The sequence below is a fragment of the Mauremys reevesii genome, linkage group 13, assembly GCF_016161935.1.
Source record: "Mauremys reevesii isolate NIE-2019 linkage group 13, ASM1616193v1, whole genome shotgun sequence".
Classification (NCBI taxonomy): Eukaryota; Metazoa; Chordata; order Testudines; family Geoemydidae; genus Mauremys; species Mauremys reevesii.
Window position 1 is genome coordinate 40300955 of NC_052635.1, and position 15080 is coordinate 40316034.

At 40.8% G+C, this 15080-nt stretch overlaps 1 long non-coding RNA gene across 1 annotated transcript; it reads left to right on the plus strand.

Moving 5' to 3' along the window:
• The first annotated feature begins 301 nt into the window (after window positions 1–301).
• On the plus strand, window positions 302–13572 carry LOC120380200. The gene is made up of 4 exons (XR_005587654.1): window positions 302–411; window positions 3738–3868; window positions 3969–4082; window positions 13507–13572. It is a non-coding gene; the product is annotated as an uncharacterized LOC120380200 (long non-coding RNA).
• The last annotated feature ends 1508 nt before the right edge of the window (window positions 13573–15080 follow it).

The following is a 15080-nucleotide window of genomic DNA, read 5'->3' on the forward strand; positions in this document are numbered from 1 at the left end:
ATTCTGTGCCCAAGAGCAACAGTTTACAACCCCATGGGATTAGCTAAGGACTGTGTTTTGGAGGCCGGCTGGGAGCATCTTGCTAGTGCCTTTTGGGGATTTGGAAGGAATTCATCCCTCAATGCCAGACTGGCATGGGCGGGGAGGGTTTTTTTAAACTCCTCCCTCAGCAGCTCAGGGACCCAGTGGGCAGGTTATGTCATAATGTGTTCATGTTGTTGCAGCTTGGTTGGTGTCCAGTGGAGATACACATTTAGTGGCAGTGGGGGGGGGGGAGGGCCCACGGGTCTGGTGCCCTAATGAACCAGGAGGGTAAGCTGAATGGGGGGAGTCCACTGCATATGCCCCCACACCCTGCCTAGGAGCTAGACCCGCTGGCTGCTTCCAGGGTACAGCACGGTGCCAGGACAGGTAGGGACTAGCCTGCCTTAGCCCCACTGACTGGACTTTTAATGGCCCAGTCAGCAGTGCTGACTGGAACTGCCAGGGTCCCTTTTCAACTGGGCGTTATGGTTGAAAACCGGACACCTGGCAATCCTACTCATAATGTCTGGCACAGTGAGGCCATTCCTTTTCTCCACACTCAGTCCTCAGAAGAAGGGAAGAATGGTGGATCAGAGGAACAATGCTAGGGCCAGATTAAATGTGTGGAGTGAGGTGGGAGGGGAGCATGCTGAGAGCTGCCTTCCCCCCCAGGTGCAGTGGATTCAGAGGGGAAAGTAAGCCGTAAGGTCTGGTATGGCATACCGGCAAGAGTCAGTACGCCGTGCCAGACTGGACCAGCTTCTCTGCCAATGATTTAAAGGGCCCAGGGTTTTTGGATCATGCACATGAATGTCTACATTTACTTTTCATCTTCTCAGCCTGCTGACCAACATCAAGTCTTTTAAGACCAAAGTAACCTTGGACTGAAGGTTTGTTTGGAGAGTTCTTCATATCTTTAGTAGACATTTCTATTGAAGATCAGTGTAGCTTGAAAGCTTGTTTCTCTCACAACAGAAGTTGGTCCAGTGAAAGATATTACCTCACCCACCTTGTCTCTAATTTCAATTGAAAACATTTACATTATATTTTTAAACCTTCCAATGCCAGAGTTTAAGAAAAGAAGGGCTATCTTACAAAAGCAGGCACTACTCACAGTATTTTCTACTGACTTACAAATATCATGGGAATAGGTAGGTGTTAACCTGAGTACTTCCATTTCTGTTTCCATTGAAGAACTGCTAGCAGCACATAAAAGTGTGCAGGAGTAGAGGGAAGACACCCAGCTGATTTTGAAGCTAAATCAGTTAGGTTTGCATCCTGGATAAAGGCTCTAATCAAGCTGTATATATTCCTAGTTAGTGTACCCATCCTTAATTATCTTGAGATAACAGTGCTATTCAATAATACAGGGCTCTCTTGTATTGTCACTAGTACCTCACATTTTTCCCCCCATCAGCCACTAAAATACTTACTGCTATTGTTGTCCTTGACCGTTTATCCCATATAGTAAATTATGCCAAGTTTAATAAAATTAGCTCAAGGAAATTAAAGTGGCCAGCCCTCTCTTCAGCTTAAGTTCATGGCCCTCAAGCTAATGTCAAAATGTGAGAACAAACATGTTTTGCATCCCTATCTTGTCACTTCTACCTTCAGACTATTAAGCACAGCAATAACACACCTTTCTGATTCTCCTCTTTTCCAAAGACCACATTCCTGGGTGGTGTGCAGCAATGCCGGAGCAGGCATAGCATTTTGAATGGTCCTGTATTAACAGTAAAATCCTGGTCATGCTCTTGGATCCTTTTTCATTGTGAAACAAGCACCTTAAGGAAGCTGGGAATTCTGTTTGAATACAGGGACTATTCAATTGGAAACTACGGTTTTGAGAGACAGTGTAGCTTTGTGGATAGAGCACTAGACTGGACTCTGGAGCCCTTGGTTCTATCTCTGTCTCTGCCACTGACCTGCTGGGTGACCTTGGGTAAATCACTTCACCTCTTTGGGTGTCAATTTCCCCATCTGCAAAGTGGAGATAATGCCACTGACCACCTTTGTAAAGCGCTTTGAGTTCTACTGATGAAGAGTGATGTATATACATGCTAGGTATTATATCTATCTTTGTATGAAGAAAGTTCTAAGTGGCAACCAGCAGCTGGTATGAGAATTCCTACTTCCTACCAACCTTGTGGGAACTGCAGATGTCAAACTTAAAATCCTGGCATGCTTTAAAAAAAAAGCCTACTTTATTGTGATCAGTGAGGTACAAACAGAGAAAGACAAAGGACTAGGACCTAGAGTTATTGGCCATTATTAGTTGGAGCCATCAGCATCAGGCCATAATACTTCGCTGAAATTCCTTTGCATTGGTGCAAGTCAGTGTTTCCCAAACTTGGGACACCGCTTGTGTAGGGAAAGCCCTTGGTGGGCCTGGCCAGTTTGTTTACCTGCCACATGTGCAGGTTCAGCCGATCACAGCTCCCACTAGCTGCGGTTCACGGCTACAGGCCAAAAGGGACCTGTTGGAAGTGGCGGCCAGCATGTCCCTCGGCCCGGGCCACTTCCAGCAGCTCTCATTGGCCTGGAGCAGAGAACTGTGGCCAGTGGGAGCTGCGATTGTTTACCTGCCGTGTGCACAGGTTCGGCCAAACTGGCTAGTCCTGCCAGGGGCTTTCCCTACAAAAGCAGCGAGACAATTTGGGAAACACTGCTGTAAGTGAAAGCAGAATCTGCCACATAGTCCAATATTTTCACGTAAAGTTGCAACCTCAAGTCTGTCTGGTTGCCCTCTGCTGTACCTTCCACATACAGGCAGACCACAATCCTACACACAATTTGCAAGCATGTCCTCATTAATCCCTGCCTTAGAGTTCTCTCTGCAGATATTCCACATATGTCCTTTCCTTATGCATTTCTGGACTTAGGTTGCTTTTACTTAGTGTTGTTCAATATTGGTTTTAGAATTGCACAGGCCAAGACTTTAGGAATCTCTTCCAGTTCATTGGTTTATACTCTGAGCATTGAGAATATTTCCTATTCTGGTTTTATGTCCCTTGCTGCATTATTTTACATTTTGTTGCACTAAGATAAAACCTCATTAATCCACCTGTTCCTCTCCATTCACATCGTTTTGATATTTATTACTCTGTATTAACCATCACCCACAGTTATTTAAATCAACAAAATGTCATCAATTTACTGCAGAGTAAAATAAGAACCTGCACATCTTCTCAGTCAGTCAATTAGTTAAAAAACCACCAAAAACAAAACACACAATTTAGGGAAATGTGGAAGTGCTTCCAGAATAGGAAATCCCTAATCTTCCCCAGTGATAGAGGGCTAATTTACAGATGCATGGTTTTCTTTAGATCCCTCATTTAGATCTATTTCATATTTTTCAAGGTGAGACAGATGTATCAGGAGAACAACAAACTCAGGCAGTCAGTGCAGAGCTAGTGCTTGAGACACTTGCATAATTCTGAATAGGGAACACACACATGCACACTTCTTCGCACCACTGTACTGCATTGGCTTCAGCACGGAGATGGGTTTGTCCCGGTCCAACAGCTCTGTTCCCTAACCCGAGCATCCCATACTATTTAGCTTGTCAGAGAAACAGTAAGAATCATCTCTGACTTGTCTCGAGGCCCTATTCAGGGTTGTAAAAGCCCAGTTGAAGACTCCTAAACCCCATAATAGCAATAGCCTTTCACCCTCAGGAAAGTGCTTCTGTATTTTGTTTTGTGTGTTTTCAGTTATCAGTTCTGCGACCTCTACAAGAACTGCTCCAAGGTAATCCTTCACCCCTCTCGCTCTCTCCTTCCTCTCACCAGCTGCTCCAAAGCAGCCAACATATTTTGAAGTCCTGGCCCACAGTTCCCAACATGTAAGTGATCTAATGAATGTCATGCCTGTTCGCTAACTGTCCAGAAGTGACTTGCAATAATTTCCAAGTGCCTCAATACAACCAATCCTTTGTTTCCTAGTATGTTTGTGAGCTGCTTGCTGAGAACAGTTGATAAGATGGATCACTCTTAAGTCACCTGGTGCATCTTTCTTTCCAGATTGATTAGACAATTCCTAGAACTAGAGTTCCAATGGTATGTGCTCATGGAAAAGGAGTTCACAATTCATTGTTTGAATATTTTCCAATAGTTCCATAAACCGCCCTGCAAACATACAGTCACTGGAGTGTTTGTGGAAAATGAACACAAAAGTGGCACAAACATAGCTAAAGTGAATTTGTTTAAAATTCTGACAGCTATCAATATTTTTGCAGTCTTCATTCTGCTCTACCTGCCTAGCAGCTCCTACTCTACTGGAGAAACCAAATATTTCCAAAAGTAGACAGAAAAACATTTAGAATGATGGAAGAGGTTAGAATTTTGTAAGATTGTGTGTATTTCCACTTACACATTGCCAACTCATGATTTTATTGAAAGGCTTGCTATAATTGGTGTTTTCTTAATGCTGTCGCTTCAGAGGTTCTGCAATTATGTGAAAAACTCAGCTTTCCTTCCTTTTATTTTAAATAAGTTTCTAGCCCTCATGATTTCAGAGAAAAGCATGAAAAAAGTGTACCTTTTAGTAAAGTTCGAGTTCCTATGAGTTTCAGCCACTCAGGATTTTTAGAGCCCAGACTCAATTTGATCGTATGGGTTGGCAATAATATATGCTTGTACCTGTGCAAAATGCACTCAGTGACTTGTAACCTTAGGAAGTGCAGTTGCTACTTTCCAAAGAGGATGTCATCAGCTAGGAATTTGCTTCTTTTCAGAGGATCTTGCTGTGAGAGGTGGGATAGCATGCTGGGTATTCAAAAGGGTTAGCGGGGATTGCAAGCCTAGAAGGAGTAATCCTTGCCATCATTTGCTCCAAACCTGGCTAAAACAAAACATCTGTTTTGTAGTGGTCACTCATCTGCTTCAGGGCTTGTCTACACCAGTTTAGGGCATGCACGCCTGTGAGCATCTCTACGGCATACCAGCTTATCGCACTCTAAGGGCCCATGTGGGCCCTGGTACCATACACTGAAGACCGTAGTGTGCTTTGATATATTACCGATTGAAACAGCAGTATGGAACTTTTGTCCAAATGGGACATTACTGCAGGGCAAGATGGTGCATTGTAGATTTACACACCGGCTTGCTGCATATTAAGTCTCCATGAAGACAAGCCTTAAGTCAGACAATTTATTTTAAACACTGTCTACCTCCTCTATCAGTAAATTATTCTAGTAGGCTTTCAGAGGCCTTATTGTCTCCTTCACTAACATCTTGTTCTTTATGTACTTAGATAAAAACGAGTAATTTTTTCAAGCCTCAAATGCATTCTTTTCACTTTTTACCTTTGCATTTCTTATCAGTTATTCTCTGAAGGTCAGTTTAGGATTTATCTGCTCCTCAATGGAGCCAGATTTTTTCCATCTTCAATTATTTCTATTCTTCCGATACACTTATCATTGCCCCTTCATGTTTGTTCTTAGCAAACATAACCCAGAGAGCATCTATGACCCTTGGGAATACCTTGTATAGAAGCGTTTTCTTGGGAAGGACATGATAAAAAAATACTCCAGCATGATAAACATCTAAATAGCACTGTTCTCACATAGCATCTTGCAACAAAGAGACTTAAAAACAGAAGAGTCCAGAGACAGAACATTAGCCAAAACCTAGATAAAAAGCTCATCTTAAACCAGAAATATAGATTGCAAAATTCAACAATTAAAGGCATCCAATTCAGCAAAGCACTTACACCCAGAGGGTCAATGGGATTTAAGCACACACTTCTGTGCTTTAATTAACTAGCCATAATGAGTAAGCAGGAGCATTTTCAAGATCTTCCTTGGGTGCTTTGCAAAAGATTTGAGTGTCTAGTGGGGGACTCCAAAAAGCAATGGAATTTTCAAAGCAGAGAAGAGTGGTATTGTTCTTTGAAAATTTGCTCAGTTCTAGAAGCCCAAGCTGTCAAGGTCTCAGCCAGGTTTGTCAGCCACAAAAATTTTCAAAACCTCATTACTATATGACACCATGCTCTCCAGGCACTGCTCGCTCTGCAGTCCAAGACACTTCAGCAATTCTCTCATTGCTTTCTTCCAGTGGGCCACAGGAAACAATGATCTCACAAGCACCTTACTGAAGAGTCTAAAAAATTAGATGAGGGTGCACCTAGTTGATCATTGCATTATATAAGCATAGTAAAAGCCAGTTTTCCCATTCTGTACTTGAGAGAGTTACAGTTGTGGAATGGGAAGCAGATTAGGGCTATTTCACACTACAGATCAAATTTGCAAAAGCTTTTGGTAAGCACAACTAACCATTTGGACACCAATCTAAGGGCTGAAGTGGGAACTGGGCACACAGGTCATTTTCACTCAAGTCACCTGAGTATCTAGTGCTCTGTGGAATTTTCAAAGGCAGCCTTGGGAATTTCTTATATGCTATGGGCTAAGTTTCATTAGGAGTTTCAGATATGTTTGATCATGCAGAAGAAAAATTAAAGGAAATTATGCAAGATGGTTCTTACTTTTCTTTGGCATGAGAAAACAGTGCAGCTGTAAGACAGTTACTGATATACATATGGATAGATGACAGAAATTTTAACATGAAGGAAGAACTTAAGAAATCAGCCTCATAACATGGAGGAAAGAGTCCAGATATTTTTGGTGGGTTTTGGGAGCCTGTTGCAGATATTGGAGGTTTTGAAAGTTGTCAGCTGTGATTAATGATGGACCACCTGCTATGCATGGATCAAAGGTGGGGTTTGCAGATTTACAGAAGCACACTAGGGTGGCCTAACACTGCACTGCATTATTCAACAAGAGTTGCTGTGAGGAAAAACTGCTGGACTTTGATCATTTCACGAATGTGATCATGAAAGTTCAACGTGATCTGATGTGGCAACAGAGCACTGAGTCATCACAGGTATGTGGCTTTTCTCTAAAGCGGATGAGAGTAGAGAGATTTGGAGCAATATACTGAAGTGTGATGGATGAATCATGGTAAATGCCTGGAGAGATTCTTTGCACTTTGAAAGGAGATGGTTGTCTTTCTGAAAGACACTGATTCCTGACACTAGGGAGTTTCAGAAAAGAACTGAAAGATTCAGTTGCTTTACAAGAAGGCATTTTTGACTGATACAATTCAACATCTAAAATGTTTGACTCTGCAATGGCACGGCAGGGAGCAGGCTGCCTTGGACCTTGCTGCTTACCCAGATTGTTTCCAAATCAAGCTCAGACTTTTTAAGACTCACCTGTTGCTTTTGGATTTTGCCCACATGGGTGCTGCAGTTCTGATGCAAGTACAAGAAGGCAAGTCAAAATTTTGCAGGTACACCAATTTTGAGCATTCTTAAAATAGGTTTATTGAAATTAAGCAGCCGCATTTCAAAATTTGACTGCAACTGATCCTTTTTAAATTGAGCTACTTGCAGCTGTTGTCAGCGGCTAGGCTTCTCAACTGCAACTGGAAGTGCGCAAACTGCAGACTGATCCCTTCTTTGTTCCAAAGAAGAATAAAAGGGGCATTCAGTTTTAGAAACTGCTTCCTCAGTCCTGTTCCCCAAATCTGAGAAGGTGGTCTGTGAAATTGTGTGCTGGGTTTGGGAGCGTGTACATCTGGGAAAGTAACTTCTCTGCAATGAATCATTCAATGTCAAAAGGAAGGAATCGACTGACAGATGAAAACTCTTCCATCTTATGCAGGTTGGATGCATTAAAATGGATATAGATGTGCCCATCTTAGTGCACAGGCAGGCTCACCCTTGAGTTTCACACTAACTGTGAAGCAGCAGTGAAAAAAAGCATTGAGAGGTTTTGTTTTGTTATTTTCATTTCTTAATCTCCTGCTCTTCTGTGCACTGAAAAAAGGGTCAGTGAAAGATTGATGTTTAAGTTTAAAAAAAAAAAAAAAAAGGTGGTGCTATAAAGGACTTCTATATTTAAGACCACTTTGGATTTACACTGTTACATGATTAATTGTATGTCAATATGCTGTACCTTAGCAAACATTTCAGCATTATGCAATATGTAGCCTCTAAAAAAAAAAAGTATGACCTGACAGGTTTTTAGTCGATTTCAAAAGTTGCTCATCCTTGCTGTAGATTATAACCTTTTAGTTAACCCTCTAGGCACACTGAGGCAGTGGACCTGCTAATGCATTGCTTTGTGGTGAGTTTCATATGGCATATGTTATGTCACATATAGGATGTGTGACCAGCATAGAACAAACAATGTGCATTACGTGGAGAAGCTAAAAGGAATAATCTCTTTTCCAAGTGAGAAAATAGTGGGGGGGGGGGGAAATCTGAAGAGTGACCTAGCTCTGATCTACAAAGCAGATTGAAAGCATTCTTCTCTACCAACAGGTCCTCAAGAATTTGTGGGGAGGGGCAGAAAGAGAGGGAAATCTGTATGTGTAAGACTAATAGCTGTTTATTTGCAAAGAGGCTATTAAGTTATTTTCTAACAGCAAAAGCAACATCTAAACACCAGGGGAGTAATTGTTTAATAATTAGGAAATACCTTGAACGTAGATAGCTAAACTCATTTTAATAATGTGTGCATTGAGTCGCATATGTGTTTTAAACAGAGGCAATTCAAATACGTTCTTTAGTAGTAGAAAAAACTGAACTTAATTTATATGTTCATTAATTGTACAATTAAACAGAATACCAATTTGACTGTAGAATGATAGCTATATGGAACACTGCACCAGAGTAATTAGTTCTACTTCTGTTTCTCATTATGAACATAATTTTTGGTAGTCTCACCCTACCCAATTAGTTTTTGTTTGGTTTTATTGATACATAAATCATTCCAGCATGAAGATTTACTCTTGCAAAATATGGCAGTATCATTTTGCTCTTGCTGAAGATGGGTCATCAGTTGAAGGATATCCAATTACAGGAATTGAATAGCTGAAGATTTTGTAGTTATGCAATTTTCAATAATATTATACCAAATAAGTAGCTAGTGTCAGTTGAGACACCAGAGTCACCACTTATTCCAGTGTCACCAGGAACGGCCAGTCATTCCCCTGGGCTGGATCCATCTTACAGACAGAAAAGACCTCGGGCAGAAAAACATGCGACAGCTGTATGTTTGTGTAGGTGACCGCAGACTCATAAGGAAAGGGAAGGGGCCATACTGGTTTGTTTATGACAGCACAGTCAGCTCTCTAACTTATAGCTTAATAAGAATAAAACATGAAGATACACACAAAGGTGTTTTAGCTTAGGTTACATTGCCTTATAAGTCTGAAGGTACCATGTTATTTTTCAAGTGAATTTGGTGTAAGTGAAAAATGAGCCACCACTGAAGATGGCTAGAACAATTATCTTATTAGTTACTAAAGATTACATTAGCAGGTTGTCAAGTATCAGAAGGGTAGCCGTGTTAGTCTGGTTCTGTAAAAGCAGCAAAGAATCCTGTGGCACCTTATAGACTAACGGACGTTAGTATATATAAGCAGGCAAGCTTCTTGCTTGCTTATATATACCTGCCCCTGGAAATTTCCACTGCTTGCATCCGACGAAGTGGGTATTCACCCACGAAAGCTCATGCTGCAAAACGTCCGTTAGTCTATAAGGTGCCACAGGATTCTTTGCTGCATTAGCAGGTTGGAACATCACTTACAAAACTTGCCTACCATACACCTCAATGAAACTGCAAACCACTAGTTTTAATTGTTCGGCAAACTACATTCTTATTTTTCCAAGTCCTTTTGAATATTAAAGTCACATACTGGTATAACATAGCCCTAAATGGTATATTGTAATTGTCATACAACCAGGGGTGGGAAATGAAAGCATTTAGTCTTGAAAATTGTGTTCACGTTAAAATATATAGAATAGACAAGGCTGGAAGGGATCACTGATCATATGCTCTGATTGCCTGTATAACACAGGTAATTTATCCACAGGTGGTGTAATTCAACATAGATCTATTGAAGTCAATGTAGATACATTATTTCGCACCAGCTGAGGAGTCGGACCTGATCCATAGGATTTGCCACAGCAGATAGGACCCTTAGGCCATCAGTCTAAATCTTCTCACTCTGGATGTGAGCTATTCCAGATGTGTCAAAGAAGGCACCACATTATACCTTAAATTATACAGTTCTGCAGATAAGGAAGGAGGAAACTGGATACGTACTATGATCAGTTCACATGTTAAAGTATTAGACTTTATTACCCCCTTTGCATTAATATATAATTACAAGTGTTATTGCTAGTCAAAAAGTTATCCAGAATCTTTTCCCAAAGTTAACACTATAGTTTTGTAAGAGACAATACAGCCTGTGTTCAGACCTAGAGTCATCTGAGGGGTACAAATAGGGAGAAATATGTCATACTATAAACATTTCAACTATCTGAACAGCAGCTCTGGATCTGAGGAGGTTTGTAGCCAAGATTTCAGTGTATAAACAAGGAAAATGCTACAGTTGCTCTCAATAAAATAGCCCCTTTATTATAAACTGTTCCCCTGTTCTTAGATGAGTAGGACAAATAAAGTCCCACCCTCCTTTCAGAAAATGTCCATGAAAACAAGGAGCTTGACAAAATTTTGATGGGGGGGGGAAAGGTTGATTTCTGGAAAAAAAAATCAGACAATCAAATTCAAAATATTTTGATGTGCAAATGCAGCTGTAATGCCCCATGGAGTTTAAAAAAAAGAAAGATTTTCCAGAAAGTCGTCATCAGTCCTAAATGGGAGCTCAATTTTCAGAGCTAGAGGCACAAATTTAATACACAAATATGACGCAAGGAATGGCTTGTGAAAAGAGGATAAGCCTGACACAGAACTGCAGGGTGTTCTCTTCCCCCAGGCTTTCGGAAAGTTTCGATCGGGTTCCAGACCTCAGTTTCGATCTGTGGGCCAAGTTAAGAAGTTAGTGTAACTCTTGCTCCATTGCACTCAGTTGGACTTCTAGACTCGTACTCCTTTATGCATGGTTACAGTGTGTGTAAGTTGGTGCAACTTACACATCAAGGAGCCAGAAGGTATCATTTAGAGTGAAGTAGGGCACATACTTTTACTTCTGACGTTCCATTAGGTGTGTAACAGAGTAAGCTTAATCTCTCTAACTCTTCAACAGCGTCTCAACTTTTGCAATGAGAGAAATTTACTCCCTACCTTGTTCCATAATAGCCCAAGTTTAACAATTAGATCTTTCTGCAAGACCCATTAGGTTTGGCAGGTGTTTGGAGAAGGCAGAGATTTGGGGGAGGGGGACAGTTATGGGGTGTGGAGTATTCTTTGGATAAATCAGAATTTTGTGGAAGCTGAGGTGGGGAAGTTCAGGTTTCACAGACTGGTCTGTGTTGAACTGAGAATCAGCATTTCTTTGCTATTGCTTGCTCTAGGATTGTATTTTAAATTACACATCAAGGATGCTTTTGTGTAGGGGTGGAGATTGGGTAGGAGGTTTTACTGAAGATATCATGTAAAGTCAGAAGCATATAAAATATTTGATGGTGTCCTTTAATGATTAATCAAGTCTCATTTTTTCCTGCATGACCGTCTTGGTAATGAGTGAAAGAACTACAAGTTGTAAAGTGCTCAACACACATTTTCAAGACAGTCCTCTGGGGTCTGATCCGATGTGGTGCCGAGGGCCCTGAACTTCCTTTGCATTGAATGGGAATTGAGGAAGAGGGGTGCAACAGTGGATGGTGTCCTTTAAGAATAGGATGGACAGCCTAACTTTTCTGGACTTTGATCTATCTCAAAAGCCTGTATCATCAACGGAATATTTTACATGATATTCCTGTTTGTTCATATATCTGTCTTCAAGAGTGCACAATGGTGGAGGGAACAGTTTATCTAGTCATGTATTCTAATCTTTTATGATGATTGAGGATAACTACCTGGCAGCTCTTGGGAAATACACATTTCATGTTACCTTGTTGAGTTCCTGCATCACCCATGATATTCAATGTTCATTTCATCCATATCTTGCACCAGATATCGTTAGCCATTCAGCACTGAAATTCCTGTCACAGCTAACTGATCTTATAACAGGAGTGTTGAGGGCCAAAAAAAAAAAGAGGATTGAAGACTAGAAAGGCTTCTTTAAGTACCTTAAAGGTTAAGGCACCTTTAGAGGAAAGTGGAAGTTACCCAGAATGTCATCATGCACAAGTAGGCTTATGCTAAAGAGCTCCTGATGTGACTGACAACAACTAGATCATTTTTATAATTACCACTGTATTTATAGCACACTAGGCATGATACTTAAGAACATAATTATGGAGCAGACAGTGCATTTTGCTAGAGCCAAACAAATATTATATTAAAGACAGCCCAAAAATGTGGGCAAAAAATAATTTCTCCAGCAGATGCGAGAAAAAACTGCCTAGAGATTCAAACACAGGAGTTTACCTAGAAGTGGAGTTTCAACAACCGTTTAAGATTTATACAAGTGTTTGTTTGTATGCTATGGGACAAATTTTAGGTTTACTGGCTACTGCTCCACTAGGGGCTTCAGAAGAGGGTCACTGCACATGTGGAAGTTCAGAGGAAGGGTGAGGATGAAGGCAGGCACAACACTTGCTGAGTGCACAAAGGAATGGCAACTGCTACACCCTTTAATGTGTGCAGTGTGCACTCCCCTCTAGGCCCCCACCCCAGCCACAAGTTAGTGCAGAAAGGTAGAATATCCTGGGCTATATGCAAGCCCTGCCTACCCATTTCCCCTTTGGTAGCACCATGACACACCCATGTCAGAGAGTAAGTATCTGTTTGCTCCCTTCACAGATGTATAGAGCTTAGGAGCAGATATATGCCTAATTGTGATGATTCACTTGGGGGGATGTATTCACTTGAATAACAGACCCCCCCAAACATATTAACCAGTTAGCCTTACTGTATTTTTTTAAATACTTCGTTCCTTTGGGAAAAGAACATATGACAAGGGCTCAAAACTTACAAGTGCATGCAGCATTTAGAGACCCATTTAAAGATGCTCAAGGGAATTAAAGGAGAATTACAGGAGAATGATATTGCTATCACTAGATTTTCACATCATTGATTAAAAAAACTATTTCACAAGAACAAAAGGGAAAGTAGGCTTCTTAAATATGCTAAGATAACACACATTGCATTAAAATAAAAAATTGCATTAATTGAAATAAAACTGGATTTTGTAGTAACAAATATGGTGTGCACCAAGTTTTCCTTTCTTCACAATTTGGGGGAGACAAGGGGTGGGGGGATTTTATCAATCAAAAGTGTTTTCCCTCATGTTTCCTAAGCTGTTTGTGCTTGGAAAAACTGGCCAGTTTAGCTCAAATAGTGCACTAATGCCTTAAAATGAGTACTTTTTTTAAAAAACATACCTGGTTTTGTTAAAACAGGTGTACCATTAAAACAAATCCTCTTGATTTTATAACCAAATGTAAACTTTGTTTTACAGTGCAGTACTGAGAGGCTAGAAAAAGCTTCCTTTGCAGGTTTGTACAAAAACCTCTCCCCCAGCTAAGACATTACCAACAAACTAGAATATTTTCTCTTTGTTAAAGGCTTCTTCTGAATGTGCGGATGGAGGAAGGTGCGTAAAAGGACTCTGGCTACTGCATATTACACCACACTGAGCAGAGATGGGCCGACCTAGAATGGGAAAACATTATGGTGAGGGGAGCAGGCCGTGTTTCCACACTGATCCACCAGAACCAGGACACACACAAAATTGGGTTTTCTCCAAGCACTCCCTTCCTATTTAAGTAAAGAATCGGAGACCTAGAGTAGAACAACTCTTACAAAGTGAAAGAGCCAGCCTTTGTGCCTCCCTGCAACTCCTTCCTCATCAAGACAGAGCCAAAGCTTTTCGAGCTATACCCAATTTTAACACTCCTGGGAATAGCGTATCAGTAATAGTTAAGTCTCCCTTCATGAGTGCTCTACAACAAGGAGTTCTATTTCATACATAATAGACAGTTTACTGTCATGGCTCTACCAAGGCAATATGAGGCTATCACACAATTAAAAATAAGTCAAATTATTACTATTTTAAAAAAAGTTTTAGTGTTATTGCCTAAAGAGCTTTTATTTCACTACAGGGCCACAAGCAACCTAAGTTATTGTACCTTCTCCTGACCAAACTAAAGCTACTGCAAACCACAACATCAGCAATACCACATCAGCAATACCTCCTCATTCCTATTTTGTTCATATGTTTGTGTTCTGACCTTGGTACAATCTTATTTCTGCAACCCACCATCACAGGCTAGGTGTTTCTGACTCAGCTCAGATGGCAGAATGGCAAGGGTTAGAGAAAAGGAAATGTAAGAGACCAAGCTAGTAGGGTGACCAGATAGCAAATGTGAAAAATCAGGATAGGGCGTGAGGGGGTAATAGGAGCCTATATAAGAAAAAGACCCAAAAATCAGGACATCTGATCACCCTAAAAGCTAGCCATAGCTACTCTATAGGCTCTACTACTCTAACATGCTCTTCTATCTAGCTTCTTGTATTTCCAAAAAACCCACAAAACCCAGCCAAAAAAACCCAATACACAAACCTCAGACATTATGGATACGCTCACATTACAGAGAGTAGATAAATAGAATCAAAGTGAATTATGTTTAGCACTCAAAGTTGTTGCTTCATGATTTATTTTCAAAATAGCATATCTGCAAAAAAAAATTAAGAGCCACAAGGATCCAATTAGCTCAATGGAAGACTAATTTATGTGGCATGAAGTAGTCACAGAAAGGAAGCTGAAGGTATGTTTAGGAAGACTAAATTGGTGAAGTCTTGCTGAGTCACAGCTTGAAATCCATCTGAATGACATAGATGTCATTAAACATCATCAACTTAAAACCGCTCAGATGATGAGTAACACCAATATGAACTTCACGGTGCAATAGAAGTTCTTAGCCATCTATTCTAAATAGAGCTCAGAGGGGACATTCTCTACTCCGTATAATGCAAGTTTCCGGCATAGTGAGCACTGTGGTAAATAAGGTATTGCATAGCAGAGAGCTTTTACCCAATGCCCCTAAACATATCCCCGGTGGAACAGCTGATAAAGTGAAAGCCATTGCATTAGCTCACTATTGCTACACTACACAGTGTAGTCAGAGTCTTAGCTGCA